The sequence below is a fragment of the Salarias fasciatus genome, chromosome 12, assembly GCF_902148845.1.
Source record: "Salarias fasciatus chromosome 12, fSalaFa1.1, whole genome shotgun sequence".
Classification (NCBI taxonomy): domain Eukaryota; kingdom Metazoa; phylum Chordata; class Actinopteri; order Blenniiformes; family Blenniidae; genus Salarias; species Salarias fasciatus.
The window spans coordinates 3727707-3738239 of NC_043756.1; the positions used below are offsets into that span (position 1 = coordinate 3727707).

Sequence of the window (10533 nt, forward strand, 5' to 3'; positions counted from 1 at the left end):
AAAAGCAGAACCTTTGTGCAGAACGCCAGACAGACGTTTTTCAAGGTTTTTTTTTGTCCCCGCAGTGGGAATAACGAGTGTTAGCAGTGTGTTTTGCGCGTGTGGAAAGCTTTTTGTACCGCGGTCTGAATTCACCATTGAGTGTCTGTTTGGCAACCCGTCCAGAATGAACCCTGCTTTTTTCCCGTCTACGTCTAATAAAGCAGAAGGAGTAAACCTAAATTCAAAATTCAAGAAGTTGAAATGAACCTTCAGTGGATTAAAACATCTGGGACTTCTTTATTAAAAATCTGTGTAAAGCAGTAATAAATCAGTGTCCTGGGGTCGTCACATAGGAGAAAATCCTGTTATTAACCCCCCTAAGCTAAATTTCAATGATTAAAAAAATCTGCAAGTATAAAATATTGGGTCTCAAATTGACTGAAGACTCAGTTCTTCTCTCCTGCCTCTAGACAGTGAGGACACGTCTGCTAATGACACTGAAACCAAATGTGTTTTTAAGTGTGGTTATTATGTAAAGTGTCTCAGCCATCCATCAATCCAACTTTCAGCTGCTTAAAGCAACTCCAGAAGTTCAGGTCGCAGAGAGCCGAAGCCTATCTGTGCTGACGGGCTGAAGGCAGGAAAGACCTTCAGAAATTACCTCAAACTCAAAGGACCCTTCTGAAAACACAAATATATACGGGAAGAAGATGCATGTGAATGTTTCCACCTACTGCAGACGAGTCGACCGCATCAGTGCGTTGCTGCGTGTCGGTCTGATCTCCCCATTTACAACGAGGCACTGATTCTGGTATTTCTGTCTGCGGGATCTCGTCCTGTCTCTCGTGGGCAATATGCAAAGTAGATGAGTAGGAGGGAAGGTGGCATCGTCAACAAAAACAAACAACGGGATTAAAAATGCAGACACAATACAGTACAGCCTGTATTTACCTTTCAGTCAAGGTGAAAAACAGGCTGTGTTGAACAAATCTCTCATACGGGAGCAGCGACAGGAGCGAGCAGCTGCTGTGAACGGCGGACCAGGCGAGGAGAAGGAGCTCTGATTCATGAGCTCAGATCATGCTGGAGTCGTCTTTCCGGGATCTGATTAGTCAGTCAGGGGGCAAGACAGCTCGCTACTCTTCATTGCACATTTTGTTATTTTCCTCTAAATCACGCTGGTTCTTTTCGGAGACATTTCCAATTAAGGGAAAGAAATCCCCCTCAGCTGTGGGGAAGTTCGAACGGTATGGCACGCGTTGCACATCATGAATGCCTTGTCATACTTCACAAAGTCGCCCCGTGACACCAGGAAGAAATATTCGGTTCGAAGTAAAAGCCACGCTGCTCGATCGCTGATTATTTCAACAATAACATTCTGGCTTCCCAGGTAGACTTGACAAGCCGACTTCCCATTCGGAATACACCCTTTGAGTGTCCTATCAGAGGAGCTGCTTTGGGTAAATATCTATATTTTCATCAAACAGGGGCTAATGACTAACTTTGATTTTCCTACAGGCTGAGATAAACACAGCGGGAAATAAGCGGGTTTGCTGTCAGCCCTCCGACAGCTACTGAAGCTAAGCTTCTCCCACACAGCAGCTCAGTGGAGATCTCAGAGTGCAGTCATGTAGGGGCCCTCCTGCTGCTGATAAGCCGGCGCGGGCCCCTCTGGAGTGCCTACCCTGGAGAGCGGCCATTAGCCCGGCTGCAGCTCCTTCCTGGATAAGCTGCGGCTTACCAGCCCGCGAGCCGCAGGGCAACTTTTTTATTGTCCTTTCAAAACTTTATGCGCGAGTGCGGGGCGATTGCTCGGGAGGGGTTGTGTGTGCTGGAGCCTGCAGTACAGTATGTGTGTGTGTGTGAGCTCTTGTTGCTCTCCCGGCACTTCCTGCCCACTAACGGCCGGTCCCACGGTAGGGAGGGTGAGCTCTATCGGACCAGAACAATGCCAAAAAAAGGCTGTCATAAAAACAAACTTCCACGCTCTGGTGAGCACAGGGACGTGGAGGGAAGGGGCCTACTTTTCCTTTACACACCCCCGACTGTGCAGCATCTGCATCACCGTGCATGCACGCAATCTGAGTTTTCCAGCGGATCAGTCAGAGTATTTCTACTGTTATCTGGTGTTGCAAGCCTGCACACATTAACATACTCTGTCCAGGAAATACTGAATGAAAACAGCAGGGCGGGGGGGGGGGGGGGGGGCTGAATATGCATAGACACGCACTCTATGCAAAGTAAACACGCAGCAATGTTTCGACTAACAGTAAACAATGGGAACCTCCATATTCGCGCTGGGCCCAAACACCCCTGACGTGTCACCAAAACCGCAATAACAGAGAAAAAGAGAGAGAGAACAATTCCTGCAGTCCTCTGTTCGCAGAGCTCAGCGCGGACGACCGAGCCAGAAAACATCTGCTGAGTCGCAACAAACAAAACAACAAGCAGCCGACGGCCGGGCGCAGCGGGGGCCTCGGAAAAACATACTAAATACCTCACACAGTGACCCCGAAACACAGTTGGCGCGGCGTCAAGGGTTTGTTTTCTGGACCAGCTCGTTACGATTTCTCTCCAATCCGGCTTTATCATTGCAGTCACAGCCGAGACAAACCGAAGGAGCGGCATCAAACGGCGTTGGATGTGTCCAGAGAAAAGCGCCCATTTCTTCCCTTGATCCTATCTTCAAAAGTTAAATTGAAAATTTAAAAAAAAAAAAAAAAAAAACAATCATCCATCCGTTCACGTTTCCCCTTCACTGCTTTATCAACCTCAGACTCGCAGGGAGCGGAAACCAATCCCAGCTGACCGAGGGTGAAGGCGGGTCGCATGCTGCACATGCCGCCTGGCCGTCAAAGGGAGAATACACACGAAGTGGCCGTCACACACATTCACAGTATTTACGCTTAGGCCCCATGTGCAAGGTTTTTTTTTTTTTAATCAGATATGCAGACCGTCGTCACCAAGCCGGCGTACTTCAACGAGCAGAAATGCTCATTTCTGAAATGAGTGGATGCCTTGCCAAGCAAAAGCACACGCTACTGAGGCCCTCACGGCTTTAACAACCAATTCTCCTCACACACTCACATAATGTGCTGTATGATGGTGAGCACACACACCTTCATATGGACAGAGGAGGACGTGTGTGAACAGGGCCTCAAACGTTTTGGAGAGCGATCCACTACACTCAACATGTTGCTAATTCTTAGCTTTAGTGGAGGACTAAAGGACTTGAAATGTGAAATGTCGGAACAAAACGAAACAGATCAGCTCCAGCTCGTCGGTCACCGAGGAGTGGGAAAAGTCACTTTCCGCAGCTTCAGTCCAAAGCTGGAACTTTTCTCCGGACAGTCGGATGTTTCATTTCAGAAAAACAGCCCAGCTACACATTTCATGTACAATAAAGGGAGGAGTGTTTAATTAAATTGGCTGGCCGGCAGCTCGTTCTGCAAAGCTGCTTAAACCTTCCTCGCGTTGATATTTACTGACACGCTCACTTTTTTGACATTGTTTTTTACTTAAATTCTGATCCGTCCCGAGTAAACATGAAATCCATTTAACCTTGCAGCTCCGGGCGTCCTGTTTTACATAAAAACTTGGACAGAGACGGAGTTATTGATGGACGGACAGATGCATGCACAGATAGCGGAGCGGGGCGGGAGGGAGGGAGGGGGGGGAGCGAGGCTGCAGGCAGCAGATGGACAACAGTGGTCAGCCGGTAACAAACAAGCAGGTCAGGTCTTTCTCCCGCTCATAAATAATGTAGAGGAGCCCGGCCACTCGGAGCAGCTCCACCTCACATCTTCCGAACTCCTCCAGTAACTCTCACGGCCGTCTCGCGGAGGGAGACGGCGTCTGCTCTGAAGAGAGGCTCAAACCTCGGTGTCGTGGCGGGGTGGGACGGATTACTCCCCATCTGTTCCGTCATTTGTTGCAGACAACAGTAATTAGGTTTGGGCGATGCCTCTCGCCTCGGCATTCTGACATTTTAAAAATTGCATTGATCGGCTCGACGGGAGGGAAATTGCAGGTCAGAATGAAAAGCTTTGATAAACGCGACTTCCACATTTCAAGATTGAAAAAGATTGGGCGAATACTTGGCTCCGCTGCATTTGCCTCCAGGACCGTCAGCGTGCTCCATATTGAATTTTCCACCAGTCTGCCTTTCCTGGAAACACTTTTCATCCCTCAGGGTTTATTTATTAATTTATTGATTGAACCAAAAGCAGGGGAGGGAGGGGGGGGTTCTGCATCATGTAAAGTGTTTATTACAGCTTTGTATTCTCTGTTTTGAAGGGGGAGCATTATTTGGAAATATTGTGAATTTTTAGCATTCAATAAAACTTAATCTAATTTAGTCAAATTGATTTTGAGAGAAAGACAGAAACATCCATAATGAGTGCTCCCAGGGCGTCCGGGCGACCGGCGCCACAATCACAGCCACCAAAAAGGATTAGAGCGCTCTCTTCAATCCAAGCATAGTTTTTGTTCACAATAGGCTGAATATGCACTTGTCTGTTCAATTAAAGTTGAGCTGCATAAGTGGTGAGTGCTTACACTTTGGCAATGCGAAAAATGACCTCATTATGCTGCCCGAAGTGAGCCGAAACGAGAGGAGCGGAAGGGAGAAGAAGGGGGGGGGAAAAAAATGTCTGCGTGTGAGTGGATGAGAGAGAAAACGAGAGAGACGGAGAGCTGAAAGCGAGGGCTACGTTTCAGAAGAGCAGAAGCTCCTCGTCTCGGAACAACTGCAATCACAGCTGCTGCCAAAAGCCTCTGGATCCGTCCTCGCCGTTTGACGGAAACTTCGCAGCAGGCCTCAGAGCTACCCAGACGGGGCTGGAGGTTGTGCGGCGGCGCGTGCACGCCCCGCTTTGTGCCGTACTCCACATAAACGGTGCCATCCTGGAGGATTCCATCAATAAATTACCAAGACGTCAGCTTTAGGAGGAGAGAAACTTAGCTGAACCAACACTTCAGTTCCAGTGAGCGGTGACAGCTTGTTTCGGGGGTCTGATTTCTGAAGAAACGCAACAAGCCTGGGAAACACGTTCACAAATTTCACATCAAATGCGCACCGTGAAGAACCGCACAGCAGAAACGATCTGCGAGAGGAAAGCTGCGACCTACTTTCACACTGCATACTAATTCTGTTTGGAATCATTTCTTCAAAAACAAATTCTTGGTGCTCTGAATGTTTCTGTAAGTGCAAAAATAGGCAAGGTGCATTAAGACAACTTTGCAGACGCACATTTTAATCTATGGTAAACGGAGAAGAGCGGCACACTCTGCCAGGTGGCGCTTCTATTCAGGATGAGGAGTAAACATCATGAGTTACTCCAGCTAATAACACATAAATTCAGGACTTCTGCCTCCTCTGAGCTGCCACTGACTATCCCTCCATCATGCAGCCACTCCAAAACTGAATAATGACTCTCAATCTGGCGGCCCGTCCTCCAGTAGCGCGTGTTTTCTCATGCTGCAGGACAGTGACCTCTTACGGGAACCGCAGTTTTCCTCCTGGGCTGATTTACAGCGCGGAGAAAGTCGCTTTAGAGCACACAAGGAGTAGATGGTGCTGTTCCACTGGCGGGGATAAAACTTATTGTCAAAACAGCAGATGGTGGAAAGTGAGGAAGGTCAATAAAATACCCCAGAAAAAAAGAGAAAAAAGCCTGAATCCTCAGCGGCAAGGGCGAAAAGAAACCACGAGCGAGGAAAGGGAAAGGGAAGCTAAACATGCAGTAGTTTGAACAAACTCTGATTGCACTGGATCACAAAAGCTCACTCTCATGGCTCACATGCCAATAGCATGCTAGCCACTCACATGCCAATAGCATGCTAGCCACTCACATGCTAATAGCATGCTAGCCGCTGCACTATGCATTTTTTCCAAACGTTGAGACTGGTGCGCTCGCATTGATCCCAGGCTGCCAGTGTTCTGTACGCTGATAAAATTTGTGATTTAAAAAAAAAGTCGATGTTTTCTTTAAAATTTCGACTATTTATATGGCGGTTTGGAGGGCCAGTCTAAGGAGCCTCTTGTGGACCAGGTTTCCACCCGCTGGCCTTATGTTTGACAACCCTGGCATAACATTCCCACTGCTTTGACCCTGCACTCTGCCGAAATCTAGTTAGCTCCGTGTTCTTGTAAACAAGCCTCTTTTTATTTCTTCTCTAAACATCAGTCTGTGCAGTGAAGCCTCCAACTGTTCCACACACACACACACACACACACACACACACACACACACACACACACACCCCATCTGCCTCACCTCCACAGACCTTACATCTGGCCTCCTCTGAACCATATCTCTGTTCAGCACACACACACACGCACACATAACACACACACACACACACACACACACACACACACAATCACACAAAGGAGGATATAAAAAACAACAACAACACAGAATCAGTGTGATTCTGTTCGTGCAGCATCAGAAACACAGAGGGCGAAGCTCCAAACGTGAACTTCCCTCAGCGCAGCAGGAAACAGACCAGTATGAAACAGCAAAAATAAAACTAGATCTGCTTCTGAAAGAGATTTCTTTAGAAAAAAAAAAAAAAAGACAGAAAGAAAGAATGGCATAAAGAATTAAGTCGGTGGTAGGATGAAAAGGATTTTTGAAAAAATGCCTCCTGTGGGAAGCTGGCGCATCAACTGTTGCACAGCAGAGGAGATGCAAAAAAAACAACTTCTCCCACCTTCTAAAATGCATTATCGTTAGCAGCTTCGAATCCATACCAACACCGCCGCCAGCGCGAACACGAGCGCGTGTGTGTGTGTGTGTGTGTGTTCCTGTACGTGAAGCTACCGAGTTACATAATCGTCAATGATCCAGTTATCACGGGATTTCGCCGTGCGTTCAGCTGCTCGCCATGTGGGCCGCCGTATCTGTTGCACTGACGTGATGCATGTGACACAGAGACGACAATTAAACACACACACACACAAACGGGCACGCTCCCAGCAGACAGCAGACATCTGGCGCGGTGACGAGCCAACGGCCGTGACGCAACGTTGACCCTCAGGTGTCACGGCGCGCACACACACACACACACACAGCCGGATGCGTGCACTTATTACATGGATGGGGAAGCAAAGGCAACACAATTAGACTGACAGGTGATTTAACTATAACTGAAAGTATTCTTATCAACTCCTAAAGTAATCAAAATTTACACATTTTTGCTTCTCAGAGGAAGAATTTGCATGTTGTTGAAAGCAATCTTTTGTTTCAAGCATCGCTTGAAAGCATAAAGGGTTCTTTATTTCTCCTGACAGCCTGCATGATAAACTATTAACCGATCGGCAGGATTCATCTGCTGGAGAAATCACAATCAACTGCAGCCTGGCAGAGGAGCAGCTTGGACAGCACTTTCAAACACATGTACGACACAACACCCCCGAGGGGACATGACGGCTGCACATAAATACACAAACACACGCAGTAAATAAGACATGAAAGTCTTCCGAAAAAGCCCACATCTGTTGAGCTCGTCGTTTAAAAACTCCACAAAAGAGATCTAAGCTAGAAGAAAAGAGCATGGAGCGGTGACACTGCAGCACGCAGTCCCCACAGACGACGCATGCCTCTACACATGTGTGTGTGTGTGTTCTGATGTGTGTGTGTGTGTGTGTGCCATTTAATTGTGTGAGGAGTGGCACAAAGAGCGTGCGAGGAAAGATGGGAAGGAGGTTGGCTGTCAGGATGTGGAGTCCATTGTCTCCCCGACAATGAAGAGATGGAGTCGGCAGGAGTCCTGCGCCTCTCTCAATGGAGGCATTAACATCTGGGGCCAGAGGGCTGCAGCGCGCGCGTGTGTGTGTGTGTGTGTGTGTGTGTAGCAACTGCCCTGGATAAAACTGGATTTTCAAGGTTTATTTTCTGTCCCCACAGAGGGAATAATGCAGATGTCAGGAGGAATCCTTCAAACGGCCAAATTGGTTTTCAGAGATGCCTCCTGGTGACCTGCATAATCTGCTCCCTGTACTCTTATATATGGAGGATTACACATATTTTTAAAGGTCTGATCTCGATTTCACAAACGTAAAAGGTGACTAAAAAGTGAATTTTGGCAGGATTACCCTCCGCGACCGCAAATGTCAGCCGGCACGCGCTGAAATCGAGGAATATCTGACTTTCATTAGTCTCTGCAAATGACACGGCGGCACCCAAAAACACACACACAACGGCGCAAAGGCGAACTACCCACCCACCGACCTCATGAGGGAGAAATCAGCACACATTTTATGAGACAATTACACAAATATCAGAGCAGAAAGTAGATCCTGGAGCACAGCGATGCTCCTGTAAATCCAGTCCCACATGGCAGTAACACGCCTGCTCCCCCCACACTTTACTGTCTTTGTGTATTCCAGTCATACGTACACCCCCTCCTCTGCTGGACTGTCTGTTAGCTAACTGGCAGTGGCACCATCCAGCTTGTAAAAAAGAAAAACTCCTCCTCCACCTCCTAAAACAACCACCTTTCCACACAAAACCCCACTCAGTGTCCAGCATGGACTGCCCCCACCTCCACCCCCCCACCCCCCTCCTCCTCAGTAATTACAATAATCAGTCAAGTGAAGCTAATACTTACTTCATTAAGGCAAAAAAAAGAAAGAACCAGGAGGGGGGATGAGGAGGGAAGCTCTATACAGCAGATATCTCTCCACTCCAGTGTGTGAAGTGAGTGGATTACAGTCACCATGAGGGCTTCGTTTCTGAGTGGCAGCTGAGGAAGAGGAGGAAAACAAGCTGCAATTTAAGGATCGGTTTGCTTTAAAGATACTCTAAACTTTCAAAGTGGATGCCTGAGAGCTTCCAAATGCTTGCATCTGCATAAAACTGTGCAGCTGTGGCGGAAAATCTCTATAAATTGCCCACTTTGGGGAGACTCCAGTAGCATTTTGTCATGTTTTGTGATGTATTTGTTGAGGGAAAGTTTATTATCACGCGCCAAACTACCAGAAGTTGATAGGAAACGGTATTTCTGGGGGGTAAGTGGCGGATAGGAGGCTGTGCCGTGAGCAGGGGGGTCAGGCTGAGATTCAGGAGATGCAGACTACATGAGAAAGCCAGGAGTTGATCCTCATCCAGGAGCTCCTGACCGCACTGCGCTGTGTTTACTCTGCGCGGAGGTAGGAAAAAAAAAAAAGGCAGATAAAGTTGCATCACATCGAGCCAGGCTCCGGCAGCGCGCTGCACCTCGAATAACGCGTTCATTTCTCACGTTTCCACGGAGAAAACGGCGAAGGGCTCCACGGCAACAGTTGGAGACCCGTCCGCTCCGGATCCGGAGGGTCTTCTTTCTCCCTCCACCTCTGATCTGAATCCGCCCGAGCCGCACGCAGCGCTCCGGTGAAAAACCGCTGCAAACTTACCTTCTTGTTCGGCGGAGGGCTCGGTGTCCGCGGCGGCGCGTCCTGCGCTCTCCTCCGGCTCGATGCTCCAGCCGCGGGCTGCTCTCTCCGGTGCCTCGCCTTTTGCTTCTCTCGTGTCTGAGTTAGAAATTATTCCACATCCCCATCACAGTCAGATGGATTTCTCCCCCTTTACAATAATAATAATAAAAAAAAAAGATGTAGGGATTATGAGGCAAAGGGAGCCGTATGATCCTGTCATTCAGTTTCTAGAGGAACTGGCTCCGCGCAACTCTCCCTCCCAGGGCTGTAACGCGAAACCAGAGGAGGAGGAAGAGGAGGAGGAGGAGGAGGAGGAGGAGGGGAAAGAGGCGAAGAAAGAAAAGAAATCGCGTATTTAATCCAGTATCTGGGACGAGGAGCGATCCGCCTCTCCGAGGAGAAGTTTCCGTCCAGCGCGTGAGGAGAGAGGACGGAGCGGCGCGGAGGCGCTGCGTCTCTGTGCCAGTCTGCACTGGAAATGATGTGTGTGCGTGGCGCTGCAGCCCGCGTGTGTGTGTGTGTGTGTGTGTGTGTGTGTGTGTGTGTGTGTGTGTGTGTGTGTGTGTGTGTGTGTGTGTGTGTGTGTGCGCGCCCCCAGCTTACTTCTGCAGTACGCATCACAGCAGGGATCAGGGAGGATTTCTAAAGAAGGCTCTTGGCAGGTCCCCGCCCGTTAACCTCTGGAACAAGGGCCCCTCCAGAGGGGGGCCCCTCCTGAGTGGGGCCCCCCGGGACCCATCCAGAGCAGGACCCCTCTGGACCTGGACCCTTTCCAGACCCCCTCTAGAGCAGGACCCCTCTAAAGTGGGACCTTCACAGTGGAGGGCCCCTCCAGAGCGGGGCCCCTTCCTCAGGTCTCAACCTGGGACCTGACCTCTGACCCTCAGAGGGGGTTTTTTTTTCTTTTTTCTGGTTTCAGACCCAACAATCACATTGTTTGGGTGGTCTGCTGCTTAAAGACGCCATTGTTCACTTCTGTTGACTCTTCTGAAGTGCCAGTGAGCAATTCTGTACTCCAGACAGACTGAACAAGCAGAAACCAACCGGAAGCACGGCCTCTATTGTTTATTATTCTTAACATTATCATTCTTATTATTATCATCTCAGACTGAAACCGTACTCTGCTGGTT

The 10533-nt window shown here is 48.8% G+C and overlaps 1 protein-coding gene across 3 annotated transcripts in view; it reads right to left on the reverse strand.

Moving 5' to 3' along the window:
* Positions 1 to 9703, reverse strand: part of sema4c (sema domain, immunoglobulin domain (Ig), transmembrane domain (TM) and short cytoplasmic domain, (semaphorin) 4C) — a 94286-nt gene extending 84583 nt beyond the window's left edge. For all 3 annotated transcript variants that reach the window (XR_003932519.1, XM_030103961.1, XM_030103960.1), the window contains exon 1: positions 9383 to 9703. The gene's annotated coding sequence lies outside the window, so the exon portion shown is untranslated. The remainder of the gene's footprint in view (positions 1 to 9382) is intronic.
* Positions 9704 to 10533: the final 830 nt, after the last annotated feature.